The 20,512-nt window shown below is 46.8% G+C and overlaps 1 protein-coding gene across 6 annotated transcripts in view; it reads right to left on the bottom strand.

Annotated features, from left to right (window-relative positions):
- Kank1 (KN motif and ankyrin repeat domains 1) overlaps window positions 1-20,046 on the bottom strand; it is a 195,173-nt gene extending 175,127 nt beyond the window's left edge. For 3 of the 6 annotated variants that reach the window (XM_029472388.1, XM_021151518.2, XM_029472382.1), the window contains exon 1: window positions 19,730-20,046. The gene's annotated coding sequence lies outside the window, so the exon portion shown is untranslated. Of the gene's footprint in view, window positions 1-1,285; window positions 1,446-1,569; window positions 1,717-19,458; window positions 19,535-19,729 lie in introns of those variants that run through there. The other 3 variants (XM_085834081.1, XM_085834082.1, XM_029472386.2) reach the window with 3 other exon arrangements.
- Between the last annotated feature and the right edge of the window lie 466 nt (window positions 20,047-20,512).

Here is a 20,512-nt window from a genome sequence, read left to right on the forward strand (position 1 = left end):
TTAAGAGGGCCGACTGCTCTTCCGAAGGTCCCGAGTTCAAATCCCAGCAACCACATGGTGGCTCACAGCCATCCGTAAATCTGATACCCTCTTCTGGAGTGTCTGAAGACAGCTACAGTGTACTTACATATAATAAATAAATAAATCTTAAAAAAAAAAAAGAATGTTAGTACCTATCTGAGCAAGCCGAGGATGCACACAGGGAACCAGCCTGTTCCTAGCTAGTACTGTTGCAGAGCACTGACCAACCCCATGAGGGCCCAGGACTTGGGAGAAAGATGAAAATAGGCTAGCTAAGCTGGGGCATGCCCAGCTGTCTGATACACCCATTTCTCCTCTTGGTGATTAGATAGAGTTTCTCTATGTAACAGTTCTGGCTATCCTGGAACTCGCTTTGTAGACCAGGCTGGTCTCGAACTCACTGCCTTTCCCTCCCAAGTGCTAGGATTGAAGGCATGCCCCATGTAGAAAGTTATACACCGTACCTTTCCTAAAGTTATCTGATGATTCTAACAACAAATGGCAGAGCACTTAAGAGCACTGGGTGCTCACACTGAAAACCAGGAATCGTTTCCCAGCATCCACACAGCAGCAGAAAACCATCCCTAACTCCAGTTCCAGGACCTGATGCTCTCTTCTGGCCTCTGAGGGCACCAGACATAGATACATGGTACACACACATACATGCAGGCAAAACATCCACACATATAAAATAAAGATAAATATATTTTGTTAAGATTGAGTTATCATCAACAAGTAAGCAAGGGAAATGATAAGACCACTTTTAACCAAGCAAGGGCTGGAAGAGAGAGGAGGGCAGAGCCATCTCCTTTTACTAACTCACTGAAGAATCACTGTCAAGAGTCCCAGACATCTCAATAGCTGAAGCCGAAAGGGAAATATCATGGACCATGCAATGTTCATAATAACGTGTGTGTGTGTGTGTGTGTCTGTGTGTGTCTGTGTGTGTGTCTGTGTGTCTGTGTGTGTCTGTGTCTGTGTGTGGTTTGTGTATGTGTCTGTGTAGGTCTGTCTGTGTGCCTATGTATATCTGTGTGGTTTGTGTGTATGTCTGTGTGTCTGTGTGTGTGTATCTGTGGGTCTGTGTATGTCTATGTGTTTGTCTCTGTGTGTTTGTATGTCTGTCTTTGTGTGTGTGTCTGTGTATGTATGTCTGTGTATGTATGTGTCTATTTGTGTGTGGGTCTTTGTGCCTGTGTGGTTTGTGTGTGTATGTGGTGTGTGTGTGTGCACATCCGTAATCTCCAGGGAAGCACTTTCTTACCAATGAGGATTCTGATGAGCACAATGACTCCCCACCCACAAGTGGCTCATTCCACAGAAACCTTCGGCAGTGCCTCCTGGGAGTCTGCACTCTGCTCTTGCAGCTTCATGTACATTAGCCAACAATAGTTGACGATCGTTGTAGTGCAGAGGCCCACGTTCTACCAGAGTAGACAGAGAACAACAAAAAAATAAAATAAAATACATACACTCTATAGTGGCTATTCCTGGTTGTCAACTTGACTATATTTGGAATGAACTACAATCCAGAATTGGAAGGCTCACCAGTGACCCTAATCTGGAGGCCGGGAGATAGAAGTTTCTGATCTGGATCTTGGTATGGAGATCTTGAGGCGTGGTGGCTATGGATTCCAGAAGATTAAGACAGGGAATCTCCGAGTTCAAGGTCATCTGGGATTAAAGGTGTGGTCACTTGGGAAACAGAAAGCAAAAACAGTTTGAGAAGTACTGTGCTGGCTAGTTTATGCCAATTTGACACAAACTTAAGTCATCTGAGAGGAGGGAGATTCAATTGAGAAAATGCCTCCATAAGATCCAGCCAGAGGGCATTTTCTTAATTAGTGACTGATGGAGAGGGCACAGCCCACTGTGGGTGGGGCCATCCCCTGGGCTGGTGCTCTTTAGTTCTATAAGCAGTTCTATAAGTTCTATAAGAACAGGCCATGAGGAGCAGGCCAAAGCAGGACCCCTCCGTGGCCTCTGCATCAACTCCTGCCCTGACTTCCTTCAATGAGAACAGCAATGTGGAAATGGAAGTGGAAGCCAAACAAACCCTTTCGCTCCCAACTTGCTTTTTGGTCATGGTGTTTCACTGCAGCAATAGAAACCCTAACAAGGTCAAGCAACATTCCCTGGCCTTTTCTTTTTCTTTCACCTCACACCCCGTGACTGACTATGTAACCCAAGGTGGCCTTGAAAGTGAGGTCCTACTCTGGCCTCCTCATTCTCATTCACAGTGCTGGAATTACAGGCATGTGCCAGCCTGCATGGCTCACTATCTAACTTGCTTATAAAAGGCCGCTGCCAGGCATGGACCACAATGGACTGCGGTAACACAGGAACATGAAGATGAGGCCTGTGCACAGAGAGGAGAGGTGACTTTGTGTATTCTGAGAAGGACAACCAGGACTGGTAAATAATTAAATGTGCAGTGCAGAAGAGGGAAGTAAAGGTGACCTCAGAGCTTAGAGTAGGAAGAGCCAGTCTGAGGCAGTCACCTGGCACCCAAATGCAAGTGGAAAGCGATAACTGGACAGAGGAATAGAGCTATGGGAGAGCCAGAGGAATATCAGCAAGAATGACTGGCAAGCCAATAGTACTTCAAGCCTAGAGCCAAGCCAAGGCCATCAGAGGGGTCTGCGGTCTGCAGAGAAGGCAGGTTAGGCGCCCAAAGTTGAGCTGTGGAAGAGGAAAGAGCGCAAAGGGGTGTGGCCCATGAGCTGGAGGACCTGGACTCACTCACTCATCAGTAGATACAAAGGCAGAATGACAAGTAAGATCAGAGAAGGAAAGGGGGTTGGGGGAGAGTTATATTTATTAGTGCTGGTGTTTAGCTTTGGGCCAACTCAGGTTTGGCTCCCAAACGCTCTCAGCATACAGAAGGGAAGCGAAGAGTCAGCCACAGCAGCCAGAGGCAGGTCGGGAGTGTGTGAGCAGGCACACCTTGCTAGCCCAGGGATAAACATCAGAGTTTGGAAAAGGAGCTGGGTTAGACAATAACTTATCAGAACACAGCAACTCAAAATTCCCTTCTAGATCCAGCCTGTAACTGTCCATTCTGGTGTTTGCCTTCAGTTAGGTCACGCCCACCCCGAGTCCCTGGCCTGATGCACATCAGGAGTTGCTTCCTCATTTGGGTAAGGGTTTGCTCTGCTTCTAGGAATGGAGTCCTGGGATTCTCTGTGCCTGATGAAAACCCAGAGGCCTGGGAACAGAGGTTTATGCAAACAAGTTGTTTGCTTAAAAAACAAAGTCTTAACAAGAGACTCAGCACACACCATGTGTCCTTGTGCATGACTTTGTTCCAGAACACCTGCGACAAGTTTCAAAACTGGATGAAACTTCATTGGTCTTTCTTATTTTATGTATTCAATTTATTAATTCTATGTGTGAGTGTTTTGCCTGCCTGAACGTATGTGTACATTATGTGTGTGTTCGGTGCCTTCAGAGGTCAGAATAGTGCATCAGACCTCCTGGCACAGAAGTTCATGGATGGTTGTGAGCCACCATGTGGGTACTGGGAATCAAACCCAGGTCCTCTGTAAGAGCAATGAGTGCTCTTAACGGTTGAGCAATTTCTCCAGCCCTGAAACTTCATCCATCTTAATTAAAGCAGAAAATACACAAAATTCAGAACAATGGGAATGCATTGAAATAGTTCTTATTATATGTGTTTTATATCATTCAATAAATAAGTATTTTTCCCAAAGAAGGTTCCAGCATTTCCCAGCAGCACTTTCTCCATCTCTCTGCAAAAGGGGGGCTTCTGGGAGATAGCAGTGGGACAGCAACAAGTGAAGGCTTTCTGTGACTTTATCTAACTAACTGTAACATAAGCTGAGGCCTCACAGTGCTAAGTCAAGAAGTAGAGAGAAGGTGTACTGGCTGGTGTTGTGTCAACTTGACACAGCTGGAGTTATCACAGAGAAAGGAGCTTCAGTTGAGGAAATGCCTCCACGAGATCCAACTGTAAGGCATTTTCTCAATTAGTGATCAAGGGGGAAAGGCCCCTTGTGGGTGGGACCATCTCTGGGCTGGGAGTCTTGGGTTCTATAAGAGAGTAGGCTGAGCAAGCCAGGGGAAGCAAGCCAGTAAAGAACATCCATCCATGGCTTCTGCATCAGCTCCTTCCTGCTTTCTGACCTGCTTGAGTGCCAGTCCTGACTTCCTTGGTGATTGAACAGCAATGTGGAAGTGTAAGCCGAATAAAACCCTTTCCTCCCCATCTTGCTTCTTGGTCATGATGTTTGTGCAGGAATAGAAACCCTAAGACAGAAGGCAAGCATACTACTCAACACGCTGAGAGCTGATGTGCAGGGTCCTTCAGAATTCCAGAGATGATTGCTAGTTCACAGAAAACAAGCTTTCATTGAGTTTGGCCAGGTCAGCTGTTCAGGAAGCACCCAGAGTTTAGCATCCTGGGCACCAGTGACAGGCCCAACCACTTTGGAAGTCACAACTCTAGATTCTCAGGAAACTAAAGAGTTGACCCAGCCGGGCGGTGGTGGCGCACGCCTTTAATCCCAACACTTGGGAGGCAGAGGCAGGCGGATTTCTGAGTTCGAGGCCAGCCCGGTCTACAAAGTGAGTTCCAGGACAGCCAGGGCTATACAGAGAAACCCTGTCTCGAAAAACCAAAAAAAAAAAAAAAAAAAAAAAAAAGAGTTGACCCTAGGCTCCTCCCTAAGCAGATGGTCTCTGCTTAGACAAAGGTCTGGGTGACAGAATGGCAGGAATGGCCAACTCGCCCCCCACAAGAGTTCTCAGTCACTACCCACCCACCCACAGCTGGCAATAACCAATAGGCTCACTCAAGTTCTAAGCCTCCCACTGTATGTGTTTGTATGTCAACATTCTCCCAGATGTGGAGAACTGCCCATTTGGCTGTGTGCCTTCTTCCAGCTCAGTCTATTTCTAGTCCCTGGCCTGAGAGCAGATCTTAGAGCACACTGGGAACCCCCTAGTTTATTCATCTAAAGGTTTGCTCTGAGGCTAAGTACTGGGACAGGTACCCCAGAGTGCCCTGGGCATGTTCCCACTAAGAGGAGCCTAAATGAAGATTTAATGAATGGCAAAAATGATTTCATATAAAGGCCATCAAACTTCTTGCTCATTTGTTTTTAGTTTTTTGACATTAGGGTCCCACAGTACAGCCTTGGCTACTCAGAACTCGCTATGTCTAACAGGCTGGACATGAATTTGCAATACTCCACTCCCATCCTCATCTCTGTCTCCAGAGTGCAACAATTCCATGCAGGTCCCCCAAGCAGGGTTTGACTCCTCCCCTAGGAAAGACTGTTTGGGCAAATTCATCTTTTTCTTAGTTTTTTCTTCATACTCATAAACTTAACTCTGGGGTCCAGCCAGACTTGGAGTTAGGAAAATACAGACCCTAAAGGGCACAAAGGTTACAGGGTGCTGGCAGTAGATGGGATGGAGGAGCACCCTCTAGAGCTGAGGGAGGAATGGCCTCATGCACACAAGGCTAAAGTATGAGAGTCGGCGGTGGCGTCAGCAGCAGGAGTGACTGCTCTCTGGTCTTGCCACGCTTCTGTGACGTTCATGCCATGTCTCCCTTTCCTAAGCTACATGCTCGTCCAGCAACTACTCAGCAGCAAGACGAGCACCTGAGGAGCCTTTATTCTTATCCTGCCCTTGCTGGAGACAAGTTACCAACAGCTGGGTGCTTTAGGATGGCGTTCCCATTCACAGATGTCTCCCTGCACAGGGACCTGCCACAGTCTCATTGCGCCATGTGCAGTCACCGCCCTGGGACATGGGTCCTAGAGTAATTCTGTAAAAGCAGGACCCTGAAAAATCAAACCCCCTCTCTCTCTGATGCTCCGAAAGGTTTTTTGTTTTTTTGTTTTTGTTTTTTGTTTTTTTCAGAACTTGTCTGCAAACAGCACAGAAAGAGACACAGCCCAAGGACCGGCTGTCAAAAATGTGGTGGAGCTGACCATGGCTTGGGTCAAGCAACCACAAGGGATAGAGGTTCTTTAGTAATCTTTTTTTTTTTTAAAGAAAACTGCCGAGGCAAATTTATTAGGTCCTAAAAAAAATGCTATTTTTCTCATAAGGTACCATCTTCTGTGTGTGTGTATGTATGTATGTATGTGTGTGTTCATGTGTATGTAAGCATTTGCCTATGATGCTGTGCACGTATGTGGAGACCAGAGGTCAATGTTGAGTACATTCTTCAATCGTTCTTCACTCCTTTGTCATTGCTTTCTGGTTTTGTGGGGAGGGAGACAGTCCCTTACTGAATGTAGAACGCACACACTTGGCTAGACTCAATAGCTAGCAGGTAGCCGGGCGTGGTGGCGCACGCCTTTAATCCTAGCATTTGGGAGGCAGAAGCAGGAGGATATCTGAGTTCAAGGCCAGCCTGGTCTACAGAGTGAGTTCCAGGACAGCCAGGGCTACACAGAGAAACCCTGTCTCGAAAAACAAAATCAAAACAAAACAACAAAACAAAACAAAAAATAGCTAGCAGGCCCCAGAGACCCATCTGCATGCCCCCAGTGCTCGGATTACAGCCACCCACTGCCATATATGGCTTTCAAGCAGGTGCTGGGGATCAAATTTAGGTTATCAGTCTGAAAGAGCAAGCCCTCTGCCTACTGATGCCCACCCTCCATTTCTATTCTCTGGGTAGCGCTAGCCATCTCTAGTTAGCTGGTGGCATATACATATCAATATAGGTAATTAAACAAGATTGCTTGACTCATAAGATGGAGCATGTGAGAAAGCCAGACATGAAAGCCAAGAGAATAACAAATATAATTATGGTTGGTTGGTTTTTCTTTGGGGGGTGGGGTGATGAGTGAACGCAGGGACTTGTACAGGCTAAGTCAAAACACCACTGCCATTCTAGCCCTAAGAAATAAGATTTCTTTCTGGACTCTTCATAACAATGAATGGAAAGTTACCAAGCTGTGGGTACAGCTCTCCTGCTCATGAAAGATTAATCAGCTCTGCCCAAAGAGTGGACCTTGTTTTCCAAATCTAGGCAGATTTCTGAGGCCTAACCTTTTCAAAATGAAACTTGGGAATGTACTTTAATCAATTCTAAAAAACGGCTTCGGCACTGCCAGAGAGGTCATTAAACCTTTCTGAATTAAATATAGTTTTCTATTATGGGAGATTACACTGTTTGCAATTATTTGCTCCCCTTCTGGAAGATGATACCCCTCCCATGTTTATGTGATGTACAATATTCCCAGATGGAAGAATTAATTTAATTATATCCCACCTCCTCCTGCTGGCCAGCTTGTCCTTGTGGCTGGCTTCCACCCACTGAAGAACGGAATGGATCCACAAACAGGCATGAAGAGTCATTTCCCTCTCCACCATTAGAATATATCTCAGAGTGGGTAGGTAGGGTGACCTGTTCAGTCTGGACCCAAATTAAAGAAAGTCCCCTGCATCAGAGCTCTTGCTGTCATGTAATAGAAAAAGTCATTGTTTTAAGCCACTGTCTAAGACAAGTGATAAAACCACTCTACTCTTGAAACCAAGGTATGGACCAAAGGAGGATTCACCCCCTACAGCGGTCTGAAGGAGTAGGCAGGTATACAGGTCTTACTGTCGGGGAGCGTTCAGCTAACCAATGACAAAACAAACAGGAAATAACTTCTACCTTTTTGCATTTAAAATTTCTATCTTCTGCACAGCTGCTTTGGGGAGCACCGGGACAAGAACGGAGCTATTAGCTTGGCTGACCTTTAGAAGACCCCAGTGAGAACAATAGTGGGTTCAAAGAAAACAAGGTCCGTCTTTGCACAGGCGTGCAATTAATGTCTAACCGGTGGGGGAGAAAATGAGAATCGAGGTTATAAACTTAACTGGCAGACCGAGGCTCCTGGCAAAACCAGGAAATGGAACTGTCTGCCAGTTTTATGGAAAGTAAAAAAAAAAAAAAAAAAAAAAATTTTTGTAAATCCCTGGTATGGGACTTCTTAGTCTTAGTGGCTGCCTGCAAATCTGACCTGAAGATTGGAACCATTTTTTAAACACCAATTAAAAAGAACTTGATAAACAATAATTGATCTCTTAGTTAGGGTTTCTATTGCTCTGATGAAACACCATGACCAAACGCAGCTTAGGGGGAAAAGGGTTTCTTTGGCTTATACTTCCATGGCACTGTCCACCAAGGAAGTCAGAACAACAACTCAAACGGCAGGAACCTGGAGACAGGAGCTGATGCAGAGGGACCATGGGGAGGTGCTGCTATTGGCTTATTCCCTGAGACTTGGCCAGCCTGCTTTCTTAGAGAACCCAAGACCACCAGCCTGGAATGGCCCCACCCACAATGGGCTGGGCCCTCCCCCATTAACCACTAATTACAAAAATACCTTTCAGCCTCTTATGAAGGCATTTTCTCAATTGAGGCTCCCTCATCTCAGATGACTCTAGCTTGTGGTAAGTTGGCATAAAACTAGCCAACACAATCTCACAATTTTTTTTCCCCTAAATGCTGGTCTGTTCAAACCAGTTATTTTCTTTTTTTCTTTTTCTTTTTTTTTACAAAAATCTTTCAAAATAAATAAAAATTTATTTTACTTTTAAAAAAGTGATCTGTATGCTTTAAACATGGGACAATTAGTACAATAAGAATAAAGACCCTAACACTTAAATGTTTATCTTGATGAATTCTTACAAAAGAAAAGAGCTGTCAACACTTTGATCAGAGACAGGCAACAACAATACCAGGGTTGAATCTGTTCCTCCCTCAGTATCTCCTTGCTCCAGTCTGCTCTGTCTTGGCTTCTAGCAACTGAGCTAGTTCTGTGTAGATCTGAGCTTTGTATAAGTGAAGTCGTATAATACGTAGTTGTATCCGACTTATTTCTCGTTATAGCATCTGTACATGTTTATCTTATTCTGGACAGCAGCCGATCTCCCCCTTACCCCCCAATGCTGAGTGGTAGTACTCCATTATAGGCTATCACAGCCACCTTTGACCCATTTGGAGAGTTTCTAATCAGCCTTATTTATGAAGTCTCCCAAATGCTTATGATGAATGTATATGTTAATCTTGTTGAGGATATGCATCTTATCAGGGAAGTGAGTGTAGTTGCCAAGTCAGAGTGTGTGTTCCTTCTGCCTTAACTGGCACTTCTAAACAGCTTTCGGAAGAGGGGGAGACGGGCCACTTAGAGTTTCATCAGCAGTATATAATAAAGTATACATTTCTACATCTCTGCTCCTACTCATCAGGGTTTGTTATTACTTTTAAATTTCAACCATTTGTTTGCAATAGTCTTAACAGGCATTTTTCTAATGACTTCGGATGCCATCTTGTCCAGTTTTAAAACTGAGTTTTTCTGTTTTTCTCACTCCCCTGTAAATTGTCTTCCCAGAATTCAGACAAGTCTGTGAGATGTGCACAAATGTCTTCTTCATGACCTGTCCTGACTCACTGACCTTGTACTGATGAGAGAAAAGTTTGTTTGAATGCATATGAGAGCAGACAACAAGGCGCTGTCACTAGCCCTGGAAAGTACCCGGGTTTCTTCACTGCTATCCCCAGAATTCCTCATCCGAACACTGCTACAGATGTAACAAATGTTACACATCACTATCTTCTGCTCCTCGAACTTCAGACACAACCTCGGGTAAACAGGACAGCCAAATTTATCTCTTGGGTTTATACAGAATCTCTACAGACACTGTTGCCGGACATGCATGGCTTACTCCACAGACCTGGCAAACCCCATAGAAGCTTCTAGCACAACTCCTCTCAACCTACAGCCCCACCCCCACAAGTCTCAGAAAAGATGTTTCAAGCACCAGTATGGATATGCATAGAAAAGATCTCATCTTTCTTCGACCCAGGGTCCCCCGCTGTGCCCCCCCCCCAACCAGTGGCCCAACCGCAAGAGCACGGCAGGAACACTCAGCAACACTCTTTCTTCCCAATAACCAGAGGACACGCTCTGTGATCCTGAGGATCATAATCCACTGCCTCACTGATCTATCTCCTCAGGTCTGTGTGAGATAGCCTCTGCCCACCCAGTTTGCTGACAGAAAAGGCCAAGGCAGGGACAGAGATAGGGGAGATGGTATATCTTTTTTTTTTAAAGACTTATTTATTTACTTATTACATGTAAGTACACTGTAGCTGTCTTCAGACACTCCAGAAGAGGGAGTCAGATCTCATTACGGGTGGTTGTGAGCCACCATGTGGTTGCTGGGATTTGAACTTTGGACCTTCAGAAAAGCAGTCGGGTGCTCTTACCCACTGAGCCATCTCACCAGCCCAAGAGATGGTATATCTTAATAGAGGTGGCCTGCAGGGTCCCTGGAAACCAGCCTCCATTTGTCACTTCTTAAGAGAGTTCTACTGCCCTGTCCACGTGGGCTGGCGAGTGTGGTGGCCCCTTTCACAAGCAGTAAACAAGGCAGCCCTTCCTACTTGTCTAGGGAGTTTTAGTTAGGAATGGTTGTCCCTTCCTGCTTGGACTTCCTGTGTACTCCCAGTGTTCGATCCAAATTTACCAAAATGTACTTACACCCCTCAGCATGGTGTTTTTGAGCTTCTTGTCAAACACAGGAAAAGCAAAGGAGGGAGACATGTCCAGCAGGGAAGAGTGGAGTTGAGACTTCTGGGCCCCAAGTGCCTACGCCCTGCCTTATACCCAACCAGAGCCTCTAAATCATGAGCTGGAGACCCAGGAGAGGAAACGCTGTTTTAGGAAACCAAGAGTCAAGGAGAGCGGAGCGTGATGGCGCATGCCTTTAATCCCAGCACTTGGGAGGCAGAGGCAGGTGGATTTCTGAGTTCGAGGCCAGCCTGGTCTACAGAGTGAGTTCCAGGACAGCCAGGACTACACAGAGAAACCCTGTCTCGAAAAAAAAAAAAAAAAAAAAAAGAGTTAAGGAAAGGGAAGAGAGCCCTGGCCGAAGCGCCATGTACATCGATTTGATGCCACAGGCCTCGTCTGAGCTGCGATCAACAAGGCAACAGTGGCTGAGTGAGGGCCCCATTAAATGGGTACACACTGAGCAGGCCCAGCTCTCTGGGCAACCTAGACTGAGGGCAGAGGCTCACCACACGTTTTCTTTCCAAGTTCCCAAGAAAATGATTGCTACACTGTATAAAGTCCACAGCCCCACAACTTTATGACCTCCCTTGTAACTAAATGCAGGAGCAGGTGTGACAGTTTTCCCCACAGAAGCAACTTTATGGCATCATCTGGGGCCACCGGAGTCTTCAAGGTCCTAGTGCCCTTTATGGGGGGGGGGGGAGGACCGTGTCTCAATATGTAGGGGGGGCACATTGGCTTGCTATGTAGATCAGACTGGCCTTGAACTCACAGAGACAAGCCCTACTTCTGCCTCAAGGGGGCTGGGATTAAAAAGGCATGTGCCTAGCAGGGCCCACATGGTGGGCATATGACACAAGGCGTTACTAGTTTTTCAGTGTTTTTTTTTTGGGGGGGAGGTTGTTTTCTAACGGGCTACATTTTACCTTGAGAGGTGATGACTGGCACAGCTTTCCCTCCACCAGGGAAACCCTGAGTGTCTCTAGGAAGACTCTTGAATCCTCCAGCAGGTAACATGAACTTAGGGACCAGAGTCCAGGCCACAGAGACCCTGCATTGGCTTTCCATGTTTCCATGAGAACACCCACAGAAAGTGTGTTTCTTGAGGATGACCACATGAAACCCAAAATAAATTGTGTCTGTTTCTCTTTTCCCAAAAAAAGGGATCCAGACCTGAAGTGGAAAACTTAAGTTTCTTTGGAGAGTTAGTTATGTCAAATGATGTTTTGCTGGGGCCCACAGGTGAGAGGATGTCTTGCTAAAGCAAACACTGGAAAGACTGTTTTCCTGAAGCAGACACAGTGAAAGGATGTTTAGCTATAGCAAACGGGTGAAAGGATGCTTAATGAAGGAGTATAATTCTGACCCCACAGACAGTGGGAGACAAAGACTGAGCCTTGGTTTAGTTTGCTCCGTTACATTATTCGTCGTTAACGACATACATGTATTGGTTCCCCTCACATAGTGTTGTTGAGCTCAACTTGTGGTAACACCACCATCGAGAGAAACTCCCAAGAACTGCTGTGAAGTTCCTCTGGCAGCTTGCTGCTTCTGCCGCCTCACCTCAGGCTGGCTGGCGAGCCTAGTGGTTTCTTCAGGATTGAACTACAGCTGCCCGAGGACTGACTGAAAGGACTGGACTGTAGCTGCTGGTTTGTGTATGGTGTCTGCCTGCCTAGAGGACGGGTCTGTAGTTACTGACTCCTATTTGGTGTTTGCTATAGGACTGAACTGCTACCCAAGAAGATAGAGCTCACCCCCAAAGAACTATTGCTGAATAGGTCCACTTCCCCCCCCCCCCCCCGTATCCTAATAACTTTTCTCTTCCACTACCTCTGCTGGATTGTGGGCTACAGGAGAGGTTGAACCCTTATTAAAAGTCGGTTGCAAAAAATGTATGCCTACACAGACCCTTCTGGATAGGAGGCACATCTTAAACGGTAAAGACTAGCTGATGGATGCAAGGGACTCTTCAACCAAGGGACAGGTACCAACTAACCACCTTAGGACAGGTGCCTAAACCACAGCAGTGGTGAGCGCTGAAGGAGAACCTTCAGGCATTTCTGCTACTGAGAAGATGGCTCAGTTGTGTTTTATCAAATATTTTTGAACAGCTATTAAGAGCAGCCTAGCTTCTCCCTGCACAGCCATGAGCCAGGGGCTCTGCCCTGCACCTAGCTATATTTGTCATTCCCTGCACCCCACAAGGACTCTCAGACCCAACTCTGGAGCCATTCACACACACCCCACCCCTGCCACCTCCCAGTTCACACCATCTCACAGAGGGATAAGCAAAACCAGTGTACAGAGAGGTCCATCCCCAGCGGGCTGTCTCAATGTCTTCTGATGCTCCCAGACAGCCTGCCAGGGATAACGTTTCCTTCATCCATGTCTCTCCCACTTCCGAATTTAGGCTCTAACGGAAGTTAAAGGTGGTGTCTCTAGAGGCAAAAATCTGATTCTGCACTCCAGGTTGAAGCCCAGACTCCCTCTTACATAGCCTAAGAGTCAAACTCTTCAAGCAACAGGACAGCCCTCACAGGTGTGTCACAGGTGTGTCACAGGCATTTCAGAACACAGGCACCCATCCCTTGATCATACTAATATCCAGGGCCAAGGGAAGGCACGAACGAAGAAGCACCAGTTGGGTGCTAGCTGTGCATGGCACTTTTAAAAGAGGATAATTCCTTTAAAAGAATCAGCCGAGAAGACAAAACAAACAAGAGGCCTGAAGTCGTAGGAAAAATTTCAAAACAGCCTTCAGGAAATAAATCAAAACACACCCAAGCATTCTACCCCACAGGCTACATTCCTAAGACAGTGTTCTCTCAGCATCCAAAGCTTACATCCATGCCTTGGATTCTTCCCAGTATCACCTGACTCTGGGTTGGCAGGCCCCGCCCTGGTTAGGATCCTTTCTTCCCTCCTTCCCTCCCTCCCTCCCTCCTGACCCATTCCATAGAATGACTCAGACACTGTCCCCTGCAAAAAATATTACCTCAGGAGGCAAAAATCAATGGACTAATTTAGCACACTATAAAAGCTGAAATAGCACGAGGCTGTCAGCTTTTAATCATATCTGACAACACCCTGAATATCAAATTCTTAGAGATTATCTCATACAATTCTATTCTTTCCAGTTTGATTAGACATAAACCCCTTGGAGAAATGGAAAAAAATATGAATTTTATAGTATGGAGAAGCAGACATAAATAACAGACACGAAGTTCCCTGGTAGTCAGCTGGGTGGTTTTGAGGCAGGGTTTCAGGGGCCCTGAACTCAAGATGCTGCCAAACGACTCGTGTGCTGGCACCTTTGCCACGCCCAGCTCTCGGATGAATTCTTTAACTGCTTTGGTTCCTGTTTTATTATGCTAAGCAAACAAAGAGAATGTGACCCTTTTGGGGTGGCTTGTCTTCACTAGCATCTGAGAAGTTCAATAACAGGCACTTACAGTTTGCTAAATTAAGGCAACTGCAAACACTGGCAAGAAAAGCGAGGCTTCCGGAGCACACACACCAATGCCCGGAGGAGACACCAGCAAAGTCACTTTGGCAGTACTTGTCCCAGCTCAACTTCAGCCCCAGCCATTCAACACTTAGACATATCTCCAAAATAGATGCCCATGTATGTTTAACAACAAGAGAGAGAGCACAGAAGTGCCCATGACAGGTGTCCTAATTTCTTTTCTATTGCTGTGATAACACACTGGGGTTCAGGTTAACAGCCCACCACTGAAAGAAGTCAGAGCGGGAACCTGAAGGCAAGAACTGAAGTAGAAACCATGATGCTAGTTACTGGCTCACTCCTTTGGCTTGCTCAGCTACCTCTCCTATACATCCCAGGACCACCCACCTAGGAATGGGGCTGCCCACAGGGGGCCCTCCTCTATCAATTATTAATCAAGCAAATCCCCACAGATATGTCTACACGCCAATCTGATGGAGGCAATTCCTTAGCTGCGGTTCTGTCTACCTATTATGTCAAAGGGAACAACCAAGAGTGGCCATCACAGTACCACTATTTATATTAGAAACAAAAGGGCAACCACCCAGTGCCATCCACATGAAGATGATAAAGAGTCGGATATTCAAAATACAGAACCCTAGACAGCCATTAACATGAATACAATGGAGGAAATTAATCTTAGGAACAGAACACAGAGGGAGAAAAACCAGGCACGGAAGGTCACACTCTGTGTGGTATTATGTATATAAATTTCAAAACTGACAAAATTAATGTAAATATCAGCAATAAGAGTAGTAAAAGGTTGCCAAACAAAGAGAGTTGGCTTGACAGGTGGTCCTAGGTGGGGAAAGGAAAAGAGGAAGAGGTTGGCACAATACCAACACGTGATAAAGGAGAGGCTATCCCAGCCCCCAGTGGCTACCCCTAGGCTGCTACCTTTTTACAGGGAAGGGCGGCTCAGTTCTAGGAGGAGGAGGTGGGAGGAAAGAAAAGGAGAAAGATGCTTTCAGGCCTGACAGCTGTTCTAACTCTGGTTGGTTGGTTGGTTTTCATGTTTTCCCTTAAACCAAAGCCAGGCGTGGTGAGCTGAGGTGACAGGATCTCCAGTTTGCTGTCAGTCTGGGCTACATAGAGACCCTGTCACAAAATGGGGGAGGGAATGGCATAGAGAGAGAAACAAAGAGACGGGAGACAGAAAGACTATTGCCAAGAGACCAAAAAACGATGACGAAAATCTCAACCAATACAAGTTTACATTCTTGTCTCAAATCAAGCCAACGTTTGTATTTTAAGAAACATTGAAAGTGGTTTTATCTGCAGTGTGTCAGAAAGTGGTTTTATCTGCAGGGGTGTTAGCTGCAAACCAACAGGAGTAGCAGTTCTGTGCTCCTCGGGGTTCAGCTTACACAAACAGGGATTAGTGTGCCTTCTGAGACTTAGACTAAGCTCCATTGCCCAATTCCATTAACTAAATGATTTTTTTTTTAAAGCTACCTTCTTCTGAGCTCCAGGGGCTCCTGACACTATACTGTAATTGTTTCCAATTAACGGATTGCTTCTGTAATGAAATTAGAAGGAGTTTCTTACTCTACCAAGCCAGGCTTCAAGCACAGCCACAGACAATGTTCGAAGCTGTACCTGTCCCAAGGGTCTTCATCCTGAGGATGGCATTTGCTTTCAGCATCCACCATTTAAATGCAAAGTGCAAGATGAGAAAAAGAAAGCAGGCCTAAACGTTAAAGCCTAAGAGTGAAATAAAAAACACCCACCCGGGAGACACTGCGGGCTGCGGTCAGGACCCCACCTGCCCTGGACAAAGACAACCACATCTCCAGGCCTAGGGGTGGTGCGGGGCAAGGAGGAGGCGGTCACAAAAACATCAGGGTCAGCTCTCTCTCACCCAAGCCAATTTCATTGTTCTCTTTCCTTGCCCCTCCCAAATGCACAGGTGTTTCTCCCAGGTTGGCCTCCAACACATGACCAGTCCAACATCCCCCACATCTTTGGGATTATAGATTTATGCTACACACTCAACCTATTAACACCATTTCACAGCAGGGCAAGGGAAGCAAAGAGCAGTTCAGTAACTCACCAAAACTCACAGAGCAAGCTACAGATCCTCCATTCCAATCAGGGGATCTGGGCTCAGCACAACAGTATTCACAGGCACAAGTCCATGGACAAAGGGGGCGATCTCAAACGGCCATTCAAACATCCCATGTCCAGCATTGCTGGTATCTAACTTCTATGGCCTTGCCTACTTGAGTTTCTGGTTCTCAACGTATAGTCAACCCCTTGCCTGTCACCCAGATCCCTGCTACCTACTCCTAGTTCAGTGACTACCACTGGGGCCTACCGCAGGCAGGTTTAACCCCTGCTTCCTATTCTGGCTCAGTACCTCAGTTCCTTCTCCCTTGCTAGGAGCTCAGGGTTCCTCCACCAGGACTCTGCATGTCATAGAAAGAAATATAATTATTATTTACCAAAGTTAAAGGCTATCACCTTACTCACAAGCTTTCCCATAAGGGAAATTTCCACTGAATTCCAAGAGGGGGAAGAAAAGAGGTTGCAAGCCCCAGCTACACAAAGCAGCCACACATGGATCCTAGCCCCCCAAGTCTTCAAAAGGATCCCCCACAGTGTGATGTGCACGAGGCTTTCTTCCTATAAAGTCAAGTGTTGCCCTGCCTTTCTGTTGGCTCTGTTACTTGGAATCTTCCTGAAAAAGAGTAAAGAATGGCACACCACTTCTGCTGTCCTGGAAACCAACAGTAGGTCCCTGTCCACTGTGAGGCCCCCTAGAGATGCTCAGTGGCCCTCATCTCCCCTGAGATCCCTTGAAGATCAGCCCAAGACTGACAGCTCTCAGAAACTGCTAAGCATCCACGGAAGACCCTGATTCAGAACTCAAACATAAACAGATAAAATAACCCTCAGTCCCGAGCTAGAATTTTGCTGAACTTTAAATTTTTGCATACTCTTTCTGGACAAAGCAAACAAAGCAACAAAACCAGACTTTATAGTAAGATCCTTCTTTTTATCTCCTAAGGCCCCTGGCTCAGAGCCTCTGCCACAAAGTAGCACACAAAGAAAAACTGAACGTGACTGCTCAATGAAATTGCCACTTACTCTATTTAAGAGGAAGACATTAGGGTCGCCCTCCACCATTATCTTCAGAAATAGCATTTCAACCCGCAAGAGACCCTGTCACTGTTACCAACTGAGAGATGTCTTTACTCAATTCAGTACTTGGTTCAGAGGTTCCTCAGCTTTGCAGGGAGCAGTGTGACCACAAGGATTCAGAGACACACAAAGGAGAAGTCTCAACTACAAAGCAACCAAGTATGAGAGGAAAGCTACACACAAAGATGATTCCTGCAGCATCACACACCATGCCAAAGCATGGATAAACATTCCCAACAGGATTCCCAACTGACAGGATGATCACGGTCCCATAAAGGCACACCCAGAATCATCCCAGAACCTACACCAACCATGGCGACCGACACAGCTCTGCAATCCCAGCACCTGGAAGTTCAAGATGATCCTCTGCTAGACAGTGAGTCTGAGGCTAGCCTGGGATATATATATATATATATATATATATATATATATATATATATATTGTACACACAGGTTTGGTGGTATTTTAATAACAATATTTCAAAACTATTAAAATATGTTTAAGAAGCAATATAAAAGTATTAGAATTGTGATTTTATATCAGCAGAGGGCACCACTGTTAAATCTCCTGTTGTAGTTTAAGGCCAGTATAAAGCTCATTCATACTGCTGATATCAGTATAATCTTTAAAAAGAAAAAAAGAAAGAAAAAAGAAAAAGAAAAAGAAAAAGAAAAGAAAAGAAAAGAAAAGAGAGAAAGGAAAAAACTACTTTGGAAATCTATTTGACATTATCATCTAATCTAAACACAAGCTCAGAACTCCTAAACTTTGCTCCTATTCCCAATAGACATGTATGCACATACACGGACTCAAAGTCCCATCCTAAAATGAATTAAGTGTGTTACAGTCTCACAATGGAACACTACACAGCCGTTAAAAGGAATTGTCTCCCCAAACCTTGGCTTTCTCCCCATCTAGACCCTTCCTCTCCCATCCTCCCTTGTAAAATAATGTCTCCTAGTTCCAGGACAGCCAGAGCTATACAGAGAAACCTTGTCTCGAAAAACCAAAAACAAACAAACAAACAAACAAACAAACAAAAAAGATGTCTCCTGAGCTCCAGTTCACATAGGATCATCAACCTAGTTTTTGATGTAGCAATGCCTGTAGTTTCTTTGTAGCCAGTTTGGGCAACATTTTTTTAAAAAGTACTTTTAGGCACTGGGAGTGGAACCCGATGGTAAAATACTTATTTAGCAGGACTGAGTTGGAACCCCAGTACTAAAAACAATCCTTGCTTTTAAACTTGAAGGGTCTTTCCCCCTTTAATCTCTCTCCTTTGTGCACTTGCAAGCTCTAATTTCTGTAGTCTTGTCTCCTGTCGCTCCCCACAATTCCACCCCCTCCTCCCAACCCCCAACCCACACCCATCTCCAGAACTCACTTTTGCCATAGTAACTCAGTCAACTAGCATGACCTGTGGAGGAGGCAACCCTCGCTCAGAAAGATCACCAAAGGCCCCCGTGGAAGCTAAATGAATTCCCAGCTAAGTGAATGTCTGCACGGGCAGACAGACACTCCTCCATCCTCACCCTTTTTAATCTCCCCAGTCAACTGACACACTTTCCCGCAGCCGCCCAGCTCAGCACTTTCCCAAATTTTTGCTGTAAAACAACCGAAGGTTGATTACGTGTCTTCTCACTATCTATCTATCCCTCTTACCTCGAGGGAAGAGGCAGAAACAGCAGCCGCTCGGTCCGGGAGATAGTTTTTGTGGAGAGGTGGGAGCGTTGTTGATGGCATAATTTTATTATTATATGAAAAGCCAATGACTCATGAATTTTAAAGTATATTGATGTGTATTACATCCAACTTTTAAAATAAAGCTTAAATAGATTAAACATTGAAGAGCCCAACAACTTACTGGAGAGCGATGAGAAACAAGATAACTAAGTACCGCATAAAAGCCAACTCTAACAAACTCGCCATTAAAGCAAGGAGGCTTTGGTTCCCAAGTAGCCCAGGTGACAACCAAGGTCACTGATGGGGGATCGGCATTCCTGACTAGTTTGGGCTCTCGGTCTGATTCCATACTTTAATTAGATGAACCGAGAGGCACCTCGGGAGAGAAGTGCAGAAAACAAGCACTGGGGGACGCCACAGAACATTGCCAACGCGAACAACGAGGCCTGCGCCGGGTCAGCCGCGCGGAGTCAGCTCCGGCCGGACCGCCCGCGAAAAGTTGCCTTTGAAAGTTGCAAAGGGACCTGGTGAGGGGGGATGAGACTCACCAGCTCCGCGGCTCCCGAGCGCGGGGTTTCCCACGTGCCTGCGCGATCAAGTGTGCCCCGGGACGCTGCCACCCGTCCTGCTGGACCTGACACCGCAGGTCCTCAGGAACTCAAGCAGGTCCCGGAGCTTAGGGCGGCCGCTAAAGGCCGCACCCACCCCTCCCCCACGCCCAGACCCTGCAACACCAGCTAGGGCCACCTGCCGCTCCCGGACCGGGATAAAGGAGCACTAATCGCCGCTTCCTACTGCCAGAGGATACACCAATCTTACCCTGGGACGCCTCGGAAAAGGGCGCTGCACTGCACGGCACTGCACTCCGCCTCCGAAAGGACTGCTTGGTATCAAAGGACCAGCGCGCCCCACTCCAGGTCGGGAGGCGCCGCCCCCTCGAGCGCCAGCGGTGATTCCAGGCGACTGCTAGCCAAGGCAACCCCACGGACCTTCCCAGGGCAATCTCAGGGCCAGTGTCGCCGTGCGCTCCAGTAGGCGCCAAGAGTGTGAGGCTGGGCACCCTGTTGGCTCAGGGTAGAGTCGGAGCTCAGGCGCCCCAGTTCGTCCCTGCAGGGGACAGGAGCGCAGCGTTGCCACTACTCACCTCTAGCGCCGCGAATCTGGAGCTGGCACAGGGCGGGCGGCTCGCGGGGCGGGACCGAGAAGCGCTGGGCGGGGCCTCGAACAGCGCCAGAATCAAACCCCAGTTACACTAGATCGCCGAGCAGAATCCTGCAGTGGCTGCGCAAGAGTAACTTGCGGCTGCCGGAGTGCAGGGACACAAACCGGCTGCGCCTCTAACCTAAAAGTCTGCAAGGCACCGCGCGCTCTTTGTACCCGAGAGCCGGCCGTGGAGAGCCCAGTGCGCCTGCGCGCCGCCGCGACTCTCCTAGGCGCACCTCCACACCACTGGTTTCTACCCGCCCGTGCGACCCTCCCATTCGCCCTGGAAGGGGTTCAGTGCAAGCAAGTTTTCGACCAGGGGAGCTGGGCGCGCCAGGAGCAGATTAGTACCCCAATAGCTCCTGTACCGGGCGCCGTTAAGAAGTTGGCTTGGGAACC

Source organism: Mus caroli, unplaced genomic scaffold (assembly GCF_978045245.1).
Source record: "Mus caroli unplaced genomic scaffold, Mus_caroli_1 scaffold_20, whole genome shotgun sequence".
In the NCBI taxonomy this organism is placed as follows: Eukaryota; Metazoa; Chordata; class Mammalia; order Rodentia; family Muridae; genus Mus; species Mus caroli.